The 14,566-nt window shown below is 35.6% G+C and overlaps 1 long non-coding RNA gene across 1 annotated transcript; it reads right to left on the bottom strand.

Moving 5' to 3' along the window:
* Window positions 1–9,761: 9,761 nt before the first annotated feature.
* Window positions 9,762–13,394, bottom strand: LOC136035826 (uncharacterized). Its single transcript, XR_010619522.1, has 3 exons — window positions 13,024–13,394; window positions 10,592–10,765; window positions 9,762–9,828 (listed from the first exon to the last, which is right to left on the bottom strand). It is a non-coding gene; the product is annotated as an uncharacterized LOC136035826 (long non-coding RNA).
* Window positions 13,395–14,566: the final 1,172 nt, after the last annotated feature.

Here is a 14,566-nt window from a genome sequence, read left to right as displayed (position 1 = left end):
AGCACAGGATAGCTGGCCCCCCATTGTACTTCGTAGCTGAAGGGCCAAGAAACGGAGATGAGCACTGCCGGTAGGGATTGCAAAGTCCAATGCCATATTCTTTACCTTAACAATTAATGGACAATATAAATTATTTAAATGTGTATCGTTATTTTTATCTGCGATGATAACAGTCCGTTAATCCTCGATTCCAAGTCGTATGCTTCGAGTCTGAGTTCAATAACGAGTCACCAACCATTTGCGAAAACAGTCGTTTTAAATAAGTTAGTAAATTAAAGCCAGACCGATGTATAGATAATCATGAATTTTAGTCTGGCTATAGCAAACTGAAATACAGGTAAACGAGCGCAGAACCCCTCTTGGGACCTTTAGAAAAACTTCGTAAGCAAATAATTAATGAAAAAAAGAAAAAAAACAGAACAGAAATGAAAAAAAGAAATGAAAAAAAAGAAAAAAAGAACAGAAATCAGGAAACTTTTTTTCGCCAATTCGAATTATAGATCAAGATCGGCGGTTGGTAGGTGACTTTTTTTTAGCAATAGATTTATTTATTAAATGCGTTAGATGTGAGAACTATGTCATTTCATTAGATGGTAGAGGCTATATTACTGAGTGGTAAGCAGATCTATTCCCCAGTAATCTATTTTAGCTTGTATCATCTGCTACTACTGCTACTAACAAGTGACCAAAACACCAAGCCGCCTACGGCAAACACAGCTACCTACGCTCCTTCTCTATCCCAATCTATTCAATACCTTCCTCTTTACACCATCCCAGGAAGTTTCACTTCCCTTAAATGTTTCTTTACGACATCCCTCCACCTCAACAGCAGACGAGCGGCTTTCCGTTTAGTCCTAGACAGTTGGCCGACAAGGACAATCTTTGGCAATCTGTCATCCTTCATCTACACAACGTTCCTAGCCATCTCCACCTTTATTTCATTATAGCCCTTGAAAGCAACATTGAATCATACTTCCCCTACGGCTTACTGTTTGATATACAGTTAGTTAGCCGGGTCAAGAACAATCCGTAGGCAATTGCTTTGGAAAACATCTAGCAAATCTTCCTCCGTTTTTGGAGCGCCCCGGTTTCAGAACCATTGTCATCACTCTAGTTTCCAGTATTCTAATCTTGATTTGGCAGACTTACTTTCCTCTTCTTCCAAACTTTTTTTTACTGTGAAAAAAACACCCTGAGCCTAGACTATTTTACTATTAACATCTCCATTGCTCTCACCATCTTTGCTTATAATAATATTAAGGTAAATGTGACTGTCCATTTGATCGATCTCTTTCGTTACCCAACGTCACCTTTTCATCTACACTTATTCTTACCCTTAGCCACTTAGTCTTGTCAACATTATTTTTAAACCTATCCTAGCATCCTGTACCCACAAAATCTCTAAAAGTTTATTCATTTTTCTCAAACTTGCCGCACCATACCCTTCCTAAGACTTGCTTTGTCAGTTTGGCTAAATATCAAAGAAAGTGTTGTAGAAAATGTAATGAATTGCTTGCTACAGAAACTTTTATAAGTAGTTTTTGATCTAGAGATACTATAATACATAGTTGTTTTTTTTTGTATAAGTTATGCTTATTCTGGTTTTTCAGTATAAGTTTACCTTTGTTTACATACTGGAACAAAAGGTATTTTTACACGTTTTATATTCATGTATTTAAAGCAGCTTTTCGCTGAATAAATCCAAAGCAGATGTCAGGAAATGTATTGGGATTTATACCGCTTCTCTTTGCCATTTGTCAAAAATTTTGCAAAACGAAATAGTTTAAAAGGTTCCAAAGTCACACTATTAAACTTAATTATAGCTCTACATTTCTGCACCGACAAACTGTATTTTCAGACAGAGCTGTATTACAAATTTTGATTCAGATCAAAGAAAGAGAGGAGAAATGGGGAGTGTAAGAGAGTGCAGGAGTGAGGGAGAGAGAGAGAGAGAGAGAGAGAGAGAGAGAAATAGAGAGATGGTGGTATTTTTGGGCTATTACTGTTTACGAAAACAATAAGGGAAAAAAACGAAAAAAGATATAATGAAATCTAATACGAAACATATTTGGGAAGAATGAGGGAGCCGATTCTAATATAGACGGGGGGGGGGGTCAATGAATATTTTGCAATGAATTATTCAGCCTTAGACAGGATCCCTTGACATAAAGGCTTGTCAGACAGAGTTAACCCAAGATTAGTATTTATTGGAGGATCACCAGTAGTTAACTTTTTCTCATTCCCTAATTTTAAAGATACCTGTAAAATCATCACCTAAATAATAATGACAACTAATCAAAGAACAACGTTCAAATCAAGGGAAGAATTAAATTACATGAAAATAGACATAGAATATGATGTTATTTATCATTGTGATAGTTGCTGCTAGTAGTTCATTTGCGCATAAAAGGAACACTTCCCGCATGGAAGGACAGTATGGTTCAAGAAATTATTTACGTTTTATATCGAGGAACTTCTTAGAGGTTCGTCCTACAGGAAGAACGCATCATAGAAAGAAAATACATTCCATGTTCATTGTATGCAAGTAACCTTACACAGTTTAACTACAGTAACTATTTTATTTACAGTATTGAGTGACAAAAACAAATCAATCAATTTATCACGTTATATTTCATTCTTGACGAATACTCTTGCATTCTATGTTCACCACCTGCAGAACCCGTATGTATATGATTTAGCTGGAGACAAGAGATTGCCCCAACTAGTTTTTCCATGGGAAAGTGAAAGCGAAAAAAGAATATCAGTTATTTTCAAAAGCCATTGCGAATAAAACCCCGACAACTCTTTTTTCATGAACTGAGTCTACGGGGTAAAGTATCCCCCTTCCCCCTTCTCATATATATCTGGAAGGACTTCTGATGCAAAGTTAAAAAACATTGAATATGTCCAAGACCAAAAAATATACGTATAAAATTTGGGTCTCTGAGAGGCTACATATATATATGCAACAGAAAGTTTTTTATAAGTTATCCATAATTTTGCAGACAAAATCTAAATTATCTACAGTTACAGTTAGACAGTGTTCACAGTCTCTAGTCTGTCGCTGTTATTAGAGTTTGTGGAAGTTTTGATGAGCTAAAACAGAAATGGGTCAGCAATACCAATCCGTCAAACAGGTAGTTGTTTGACGGATGTGTCGTCCAGAAGAGAAAATGCAACAAATAATATTTTTGTGCATTCCCAAATAACAGAGATTCCTCAGGTATCCTCCTTCTAGGCCTAAAAGATACTACTGTAGGACCTTCTACCCTTGTTCAAGTGTTCCTCAGCAAACACTTATACATGGCGTCTACAGGCCCTTTACGCAGGGAGACAACAGAATTTTAAATCGAACTTCTAGTCAAACATCTTTCATAGTACAGATCCTGAAACAATGGCAGAAGCTTTTTAACCCAACTTCATGCGTTGCGCCGTCACATCTTTCCTGGGAAACATATAGCACTCAAGCCCCATTTAAAATCGAACTTCGCGTTTGGACTTGGTCAAACATCTTTCATAGAACATATCTTGAAACAATGGCTGAAGCTCTTCAGGCCAACTTTATGTGTTACACTGTCACATCTTTCCTGGGAAACACATAGCAATCGAGCCACATTTAAAATCGAACTTCACGTTTAGTCTTGGTCAAACATCTTTCATTGTACATATCCAGAAACAATGGCTGAAGCTCTTTAGCCCAACTTCGTGTGCTGCATCGTCACATCTTTCCAAGGAAACATATAGCAATCAAGCCTAATTTAAAATCGAACTTCGCGTTTGGACTTGGTCAAACATTTTTCATAGTACATATGCTGAAACAATGGCTGAAGCTCTTTAGGCCAACTTCATGTATTGCACAGTCACATCTTTCCTGGGAAACATATAGCAATCAAGTCTATTTAAAATCCAACTTCGCGTTTAGACTTGTCAAACATCTTTCATAGTACAGATCCTGAAACAATGCTCTTCAGGTCAGCTTCATGTATTGCACAGTCACATCTTTCCTGGGAAACTGCAATAAAACCTATTTAAAATCGAACTTTGCGTTTAGACTTGGTCAAACATCTTTCATAGTACAGATCCTGAAACAATGGCTGAAACTCTTTAGCCCAACTTCATGTGTTGTACCGTCACATCTTTCCTGGGAAACATACAGCAATCAAGCACCATTGAGTATCGAACTTCGTGCTTGGTCTTGGTCAAACATCTTTCATAGTATATATCCTGAAACAATGGCTGAAGCTCTTCAGGCCAACTTCATGTGTCGTAGTCACATCTTTCCTGGGAAACAAATAGCAATCAAGCCCCATTTAAAATCTAACTTCGCGTTTGGACTTGGTCAAACATTTTTCATAGCACAGAACCTGAAACAACTGCTGAAGCACTTCAGCCAAACATCATTTGTTGTACTTTCACATTTTTCCTGGAAAACACACAGCAATCAAGCCCCATAAAAAATTGAACTTCACGTTTGGACTTGGTCAAACATCTTTCATAGTACAGATCCTGAAACAATGGCTGAAGCTCTTCCTCCCATCATCAGTTGTTGTACTGTCACGTTTTTCCTGGAAAACACACAGCAATCAAGCCCCATAAAAATTGAACTTCACGTTTGGACTTGGTCAAACATCTTTCATAGTACAGAACCTGAAACAATGGCTGAAGCTCTTCAGCCCAACATCATTTGTTGTACTGTCACATTTTTCTTGGAAAACACACAGCAATCAAGCCCCATAAAAAATTGAACTTCACGTCTGGACTTGGTCAAACATCTTTCATAGTACAGATCCTGAAACAATGGCTAAAGCTCTTCAGCCCCACATCATTTGTTGTACTGTTACATTTTTCCTGGAAAACGCACAGCAATCGAGCCCCATAAAAAATTGAACTTCAGGTTTGGACTTGGTCAAACATCTTTCATAGTACAGATCCTGAAACAATGGCTAAAGCTCTTCAGCCCAACATCATGTTTTGTTGTCACATCTTTCCTGCGAAACATATAGGAATCAAGCCCCATAAAAAATTGAATTTCACGTTTGGACTTGGTCAAACATCTTTCATAGTACAGATCCTGAAACAATGGCTAAAGCTCTTCAGCCCAACTTCATGTGTTGTTGTCACATCTTTCCTGGGAAACACATAGCAATCAAGCCCCATTTAAAATCGAACTTCATGTTTTGACGTGGTCAAAGATCTTTCATAGTACAGATCCTGAAACAATGACTGAAGCTCTTCAGCCCGACATAATGTGTTGCACTGTCACATCTTTCCTGGGAAACGCACAGCAACCAAACCCCATTTAAAGCCATGGATTAACCCTGGCTCTATGATATTAATTAAAGAGCGATAAAAATTACGCATATTAAACAAGTTACCCAATAACAGCACTCTCAAACCCAGTGTCTTGTTCATGGTGTCATCCCATGCATTTTAAAACCTGCTTTTATTTCTTCAATTCCTGAATACATACCCGTATTAATTTTAGTGATTTTAGGCACAAATCTAAAACATCACATGCCTCCAAGGTTTTCCAAAATTTTCTTTACAATTGACTTTGTCAAAACATAAAAAACATTACTGATGAAAATCTGTTTTTATTTCAGACCAATACATAGTGCAGCTGATTATCTAGTATTGATGTTAGATACTATCTTAAAGCTTTTAGAGACTAGGGGATATTTTACCGCAGCTATTTGAATCTCAACGATGCAAACACTGTGGATTTATCTTATTCATACAGCTTCACATGTCTTAATAAACATACTATATAGATGGTGGACTTTGCAACTATTTTTTACTTCTAAAAATCTAATGTTTCATTTATAGTAAAATCAAAGAAAAAAGAAAAATATATTATATCCCAAAGATTTTCGTTTTTTTTTCAGAATTAGAGCTCCCTAAAAACAACAGGCTTTTCCGTGGCTACCTTAATGCATCATAATTTTATTTTTTTAAGGAGTGTTGACCTTCTTGAGAAATTGACCCAACTTTTCAAAAGCGATCACTTACTTAACGACAAAATTAAAAACATCTGTTTTCTTTGGGATAAAATGAAAAAGCTAAGTTTGACTATTTAAGTAATGTTTATATTGAGCCTCTACAGCCACCATAGTCACAGTTGCGAGGCTGGCTGTGGTGCAAATGCATTCAACAAAGATTAGGCGAGTAGTTGAAATGCACTTTAATGTGGTAAGGCTAGTTTAAAAAGAATTCGATAAAAATTTTAAATTCAAAAATAATTTATTTAACATGATAGTGCTTATTTTGATAGTGCTTTACACCATCAAAATTACTAATGTGAGGCATGGACTTGTAGCTCACCACACATTTTCTCAAATTTTCAATCGTCATTTCTGGTGCAATGCTGGTTTTCGCGTGATTCTTACTTTGGATTACCATAACAGTCAATAGGACTTTGCAAATGGAATTAATACTTGCAGAGGTTCACCGCTACCGGTGGAAATTCTTCCTTCACTTATATCCAAAAGGTTTCCTTAGACTAAATTTTTTCTAAAGGTATTATCACAGGACAACTCTATAAGAAACCTTTTTTTCTAAAGAAGTAAATTCAGACAAGGCCTTGGCTCAAGATGGGTCTTGAATCCACGTAAATTTCTCAATATTATCTGCTCGAAAGTATTTTTCTTAACCATTTGATGGGCTGTGATATGTGACTGAAAAAACCGATGTCATATTGCAAGACAAATTAATTTTATTGAGGTTACAAACTGACACAACAAGGAAAAATAATCACTTATACTACCTTCGTATATATCATTTTTCGTAGTTCTACTTTTTTTTAAAGATGGAATGTTTTTCCCAAAATGTCGAGAATTCGAACAAACTTACTATTTCAATATTCAATAATTGTGTAATTGCCTAACTGTTTAATTGAAATTACCATGATGCCTTAATGACTATACTGTGACTAACAGTTAGAGAGCCGCTGCCTTAGATTCAGCTGAATTTTACAAAAAAGAACTATTCTCTTTGCCAATTTGATTCTGAGAGAACACCAAAGAAATTCTTCCATCCACTTATAAATACCGAGATGAGGAATCACACTGCGATTCATAGTAGATCTTCATTGCCAGAAAAAAAGGACGAAGTATAACGCGAATATCTAGATAAAATCAAGATAAAACGAACTTAGAATATTACCCTCGATTATACCTGCATATGATCTAGGCCCCCCAACACTATGGTTCTATCTATTTTCTCTAGCATGCTGTTCTTTGGGCATTTCAGTATTTGTTGCAATTATTCTAAATCCCTACGAATATTTCTCAGCCTTTTTTTTACTTTCGTTTTGTTAGGTTACTGTTTAGCTGCATATGAAGGGTTTCGTTCACTTTCAATTTTTTATGGATCATCTTAAGCAAAAAAAGGACGAAAATGGAAAAATAATTATATTAATATTTCTTACTCTGGTCTTTTTGATATTTTGTGACGAATGTACTTTTGTAATAAGGACAATAATTCTGCTGGAGAATTTTACCAGGTTACAATTCTTGGCAGCAGTACTGTAAAAGTTAAGAGGCTAAAAACTCGACCAAGCCTTCCCTCTTTTTTGCCCCGTATCTGTCTGTTTTGTTTGGATGATCACGGGAGTTCTGTATCCCAAACATTGTTCCAAAAGTTATAAAAGTTCATGCAACAAAAGTCAGTCTGCTCAAAGCGAGTGAAGAGCGATGTGGTTTATCCTTTTAAGAGTCGAAAGCGATTGCAAGAAAATCAGCCCCCTGTCCCGCCCTTTTTTTGCAAACCCCTTAATCCCCCAATAAAATCCAGTCAATGAAAGGACAATTAGTCAACAGAGAACGTTTCAAATATTTTATCATTTATCATTAATGTTTTATCTTTCATCATTAATATCATTTTTAACTTAAATTTTAACAAAAAAAGGACGAAAATGGAAAAATAATTATATTAATATTTCTTACTCTGGTCTTTTTGATATTTTGTGACGAATGTACTTTTGTAATAAGGACAATAATTCTGCTGGAGAATCTTACCAGGTTACAATTCTTGGCAGCAGTACTGTAAAAGTTAAGAGGCTAAAAACTTGACCAAGCCTTCCCTCTTTTTTGCCCCGTATCTGTCTGTTTTGTTTGGATGATCACGGGAGTTCTGTATCCCAAACATTGTTCCAAAAGTTATAAACGTTCATGCAACAAAAGTCAGTCTGCTCAAAGCGAGTGAAGAGCGATGTGGTTTATCCTTTTAAGAGTCGAAAGCGATTGCAAGAAAACCAGCCCCCTGTCCCGCCCTTTTTTTGCAAACCCCTTAATCCCCCAATAAAATCCAGTCCCTGAAAGGACAATTAGTCAACAGAGAACGTTTCAAATATTTTATCATTTATCATTAATGTTTTATCTTTCATCATTAATATCATTTTTAACTTAAATTTTTCATTATTATCGACTAAAAAGTAATTTTCAATCCATTTGATAGATTTTGACGACTTCAAAACAGATTACGTATTACAAGACGAATTAATTTTATTATAGGTTGAAAACTGGTACAACACAGGGGAAAAAACATTCACAATATCCATTAAATTCTACTTTCTGTAATTGTAGTTTGTCTCAAAAAGTGGACACCCATTTTTGAAAAACTTCACGGATGATAAATTCCAACAAATTTGCTGAACTGTTTAATTGAGCATTTGCGTCATGAAACATTCCCCTTAAATGACAGCCAAACATCAAGGACAAACTAAATATACAGAATGAGGATGGATAAGGCACGGACCAGTAAATGCTAATATTGAGTAAGATAGAATATTACAAGACAAAGGACAAGAAAACCTGTGATTCTTATTCAATATATACCACAAGCCTACAGAGATTTCCCTGCTTTGAATTTTCATACAAGCTCTGAATTTTAAATTAAATTTATGGGTTTTATAGAATGAATAATCATTTTCTTTTAACCTGAGCTTTACAAAGTCACCCCATTGAGTTACAATTTAATTCTAGTTATTAGTTTACGCAGTTTCCCTATTGGATTACACTTTAATTTTAGTTATAAAATTGTAAGCTTTTAGTTGAAAATTTGAAGTCTCAGATTTGTTATGCAAGTTTGTGGAAAGTTTGGCAACCAAAAGCATGCAAACAATAAACTCCAATAAGTGTTAGAACTAGAACAGAATAGAGATTACAACAAATTAATTAATTAAATAGAAAACAATTAGAAACTAAAAAGAATAGTTAGGTCAAAGACAAACATAACACATACGGCTATGGATGCATTGGTGAATCGAAAACTAACAGAAATTCAAATGAATAATCAAGTCAAACTTAAAACAAAGTAAGACTACCACAATTGGACTAAAAAAGAATAATACTAGTTTAGCTAATCACAATTCGAGTCTCATACCATCATGAAAAATAGCTGCATAAAAAAACCATGTCGGTGGTTTTTGGAACCATTACAGGCAGTGCATTAAATATATTTATGTCACTGACTCTTTGCCACGACAAAAAAAGAAAAAAAAGAACCTTGGCAAGGGATCAAAAGTAGAACAATTACCCAAAATGTTTAGTGATGCTAAAAAATTTATGAGTTGGAATTACATTACAATTGGAAAACGACATCAAGAGATAAAGCATAAACAAAATAAAAAGAAAGGACAGAGATATAAATTGAAACAAAAATTTATATTTGTTCGTCATTTAGGATGAAGGAACCATGCTAACTTACTCTTTCCTGAAACACTTTCTCTTTGAGTTCTTTATGAATGGTACTATAGGTTTTTTCATAATTTGCTTTTTCTCTTGAGACGGAAGACTGAAGTAAGGTGACAATTCCTCGATTCCCCTGAAGCTATAAAATAAAATCTTGCATTAAAATTAGTGAAAACATGAAATATTTAAAACAGAAAAAATGTCTTGCAGGATAGGAGGGCAGGTCTCAATTGAGGTTGAGAAGGAAATCCCCCACCCACCCACCCCCCCCGACATAAAACGAGTCTCTTAAAACATGTTTCCATTCAGCCACTGGAGAAAATAATCTGATCACCTCTTTGAAATCTCCCACTATCTTAAGAATAAAACTCCTTATTCGATTGGATTTTCTTAATCAACCCTTCACACCGATCCCCACACAAGGTCAAATACATTAAATGTTTTCCCGTCTTTCAGAGCAAGCCTGGCCAATAATACCCCACATATTTTAGCAGCATCTCAGTATCATTCAAAAGAAGCTCAATTTTACGTTTTCATTCTAAACATTAAATATTATGTTATTAAAGCAAATAAAAAAACCACTCAGCTTTCATAGGGAACAGGCACACATCAATCCAAAAAAGCTTGTAAATTGTACGTGTTACCAAAAAGCGAGAAAGCTTTTCTTGCGCTTCAGTTGGCAAAAGGCCAACTTTTGTCACCTCCCTCTTTTCGCTCAATCTCAGAAGGTCTTTGAGGTAAACTCAGTTTTTATTTGGGTTTTCATAGCCCGAGTCAACTTTCAAAGTTTAAAAATTAGTTGGCATAAGTTTTCCTCTTTCTAGATTGATCAGTGTAGTGCATTATTTGGTGCAAAGAATGCAGACCCATACTTGATTTGAAGCATACAGCGGTTTTATTACCTCTGCCTGAAGACGATTTAATTTACGGCTTACACCTTCTTCTTCGGACTTAAGATTGTCGTAATTACGACTCCTGTGTTTCTGAGAAAGGGACTCGCATTCTTTCCGGATCTTCTTTTCTTCAGATTTCTTCTGACGAAGCCTTGCATTATCCTGAAGATCCCTTTCGGCTATCTAAAAAAGGGAAGCGAGCAAATATAAAGCAAATATTTCAAAAAAGTCAGACAAGACACATAAAAAGTGACACCTTCAGGGCTTCAGAGGGTCGGTAGGACTAGCATTTGATGGAACATGGTATTTATCTGATTTCCCACAAAACCCATATACTATTTATAGGCTGTATTAGTACTCAAGAGTGAGGAGGTATGGATAGGAGTGATTTCTGTTAAGACTGGTACAAACCTAAACTCATTGAAGAATATACTATTCAAGCCAAAAACGTCAAAATTGACAGAATGATTTTAAAATAAAAAAGATAGTTAATAATTTCACTGAAAGAGAAATTAGAACAATCGAGTTGGAAGTGTGTTATGATTACAATATATAACAGAGCAAGATGAAAAAACTTGGTCGATGAAAAAAACTTGGTCAATTCGCTCCACTCGCTTCTGCCTTCAGGTTTCACAAATATGCCCTGACACACATCCCTATGCTTGTTTGAGTAGCTCTATTTGAAAATTCGGGCTGTCAGCACTCACAAATAGGCTAGGACGCTCGGCTCTTGCAAATATAGCTTGACTTCGCCTGCCTGTACTCGCAAGGGCAGAGTCCTGGGATCTCCAGTCCTTTCAAAATGGTATAGACATTTGATCACCTAAAATTTGTCTTTACTTTGATCAGGCCTTTCCCTCAGAATCTTATTTTCAAGACGTCAAATTTTTAGTTTTCTAAAGTTTTACCAGTTTTATTTAGTATATGTCCATTTTCATGGTTGCAAAATGCACCCGCAAACTTTTATGTTTCTAGTTTGACTGATTTAGCCTACCTTTCAATGTACAAGAAAAATTGTACACATTCACACTTATGGACAATGAACAGATTAGGAAAAATAAGGAGCACAGCTTTGAACAGAGTGGGGTGGAGGAGGAGAATGTAAAGCTGTGTCGGTCTCAGTCAACCTGGTGGTGAAGTGGATTGTCAAAATAAAAAGTAGCTGTGGTATCATGAAACTTTTTATTCTTGTCAAACTTTCAAACTAGATTCTTTTCATTATACATTTGCCAGAAGCTCAAAAGCTGAATAAATGAGAAAAAAACAAAAATCATATTTGCATTCCCTAAATTCCCGCAACCAGAAATTAAAGCTCCTTTGGCACATGTCTAAGTCCAACCCTATGCACGTGAGTAACATAACAGCCAGCCTTCAATTTGAACGTAAGCAAGAAAACACTGATGAATATCATCCATGATTAGAAAAAAAAACTTCTATTTCTATTGGATTTCCTTCAACATTCAATGTTTATTGACAAATGTTATTTCCCAATCTGTAAACTAGTTAAATTCTATCTAACATAGTTTTCTTGTAGTGATGGAAGATAAGTCACTTCGGCAAAAATTTCAACTCGTTCCATACAAATTATATTGGGAAACGAAAGCTCCGTGAAACTTGTATATGGTAGTTCTTCAGTATCCCCTGTACCAAGGATTACCACCACTAGAACTTGGAAATTACATGCTGGAATTGCTTCAATAATCTTAATCTTTGAATATTTTCCCGGTTCTACCACATGATAATGGCAAATCTCATAAAGTTAAAAGACAGACTTGCAGTATATTACCTGAACTAGTAACAAAGAAGAACTATCTCATCACGCTGACAATCAACTTCAGTTTTACGGCACCTTAAACTACTGCACTTTATATCAATTTCGGTTGTTTTTTTTTTAAATACGTATGTTTATAATAAAATCTATACTATTTTCATTTAGAGAAGGAAAAATAACCAGGAGAAACATAAAAGGCAAAGGAAGAGAGAAAGAGAGGGGTGAGGGAGAAAGAGAGACAGGAGGAAGAAAGTCAAAGAGGGGAAGGAATCTTAAATGTGATGGTATTTCTCAAGATGAAAAATAAAAGGATGAACAAACTAAATTGAAAGCAGAATTTTAGGTTATTTAAAGCAGAATATTCACCATTTTGGCACCTGTCTCAGCTCTGAAAAAAAGAACTGAATAAATTAACCATGCTTGAGAGTTAGATTAGGAAAAAAATAGCATTTATTCGTGCTACCTAATATGATAGACAAAAAAAAAGAAAAAAAAGAGACAGATTTCAGTTTCTTTTAAGATACATTTAAATTTAAAAAAAAAAATCTCTGGCGTGGAGCGAGAGAAACATTATAGGTTCTGAATTAAAAAAAAATGGTGAAAATTCAACGTCAGCAGTTTGAAAGAAAGAGGTACCTTAACCAAGAGATACAATGCATGAAGTCAATACCTTATGATTGTCAATATCTGACTTGGCGTGGGAGAGCAGTTTCTCCTGCTTGACTTTCCCCGAGCTTAGCTCACTCTCCTTTGCCTGAACTGTGCTTAGACTTTTCTCACTCTCAGTCAGTTCCCTATCTCGGCCTTGGTCGGTCCACGAGCGAACAATCCTGAGAAGGTCTTTCAAGTCTTCGTTCTTCTTCTGAAGCGTCGACGAAGAGGTAAAACATAGAGAATTTTTGTTGTTGCAAATTGATAAGAACCAAATTATAAAAATAATCAGAATTAAGAGCTTTAGAAAAATAAAAAAAGGGTTAAAAATGGAAGCTTTTCGTATTTTCGACCACAGCCAAAATATTAACTATGAAATTCATCCCCTGCGTGTATGTTCTGAAGCAAGGGGAGTATTACTGGGGCAGGATAACGATGCTCTGCTTCTATCAGTATCAGCTTCAATATCACTGACTTACAATAGTTGCCTTTGCAAATTTCATTGTCCAATTGAACAAAATGATTAATAGGTCTTATATTTTTTTTTCTCAGGGCTATTTCACCAAAAACACAATCATTATATTTTCGTAATTTTGTGTGTGTTTGGTTTAAAGGCTATTACGTAAACTGATTGTTTTAAACAGCATTGATGTACGGAATATTGCAACAAGAACAGAATTTCATAACAGGTTAACACATGACCTTAATACACACTACTTTTACTCTTGCAGAAATCCACTGGTCGTGACTACTTTCAGAGATTTATGTGCATATTTGGCTAAACTCTTCTTTCTTCTTTTCGGACGTGATGGAAAATCTTAATCTAGCATCCTTAGATGTTTCCAAGGAGTTTATTTAACGGATTAATAAACTCCCTTAAGAAAATTATTATATTTTAAGAGGCTTTAGCTTCAACTACTACTACTGCTAACAACTCACCGCAGCACCAAGGCGCCTGAGACCAACACAGCTACGGACAATCCTCCTCCAACCCAATCTATTCAAGGCCTCTCTCTTTACACTCTCCCAGGAAGTCCCCATTTCCCTTAAATCTTTATTTATGACATCCTTCCACCCAAAACGAGGACGACCTGCTTTCCGTTTAGTCCCTGACGGTTGGCCAAAAAGGAAAATCTTTGGCAATCTGTCATCCTCCATCCGCAGAACGTGGCCTAGCCGTTTCAACCTTTCTTACATTAAAGCCCTAGAAAGCGGGATTGAACCACATTTTTCGTAAAGCCTACTTTTTGGAATACGGTCAGTCAGCCGGGTACCGAGAACAATCCGTAGGCAGTTTCTCTAGAAAACATCTAGTAAAGTTTTATCCGCTTTTCTTGGTTTGTAGACTTATCTTCCTATTCTTCCAAACTTTTTTTTAACTGTGAAAAAACACCCTAAGCCTTGGCTATTCTACTTTTAACATCTTCACTGCTCCCATTATCTTTACTAATAATACTACCAAGTAAGTGATCTTTTCGTTACCCAATATCATTTTTTCATATTCACTAATTCCTAGCCTTAGTGACTTAGTCTTCTTACCATTAATTTTGAAACCTATTCTA

Source organism: Artemia franciscana, chromosome 14 (genome assembly GCF_032884065.1).
Source record: "Artemia franciscana chromosome 14, ASM3288406v1, whole genome shotgun sequence".
In the NCBI taxonomy this organism is placed as follows: domain Eukaryota; kingdom Metazoa; phylum Arthropoda; class Branchiopoda; order Anostraca; family Artemiidae; genus Artemia; species Artemia franciscana.
This window is presented reverse-complemented; position numbering and strand designations above follow the sequence as displayed.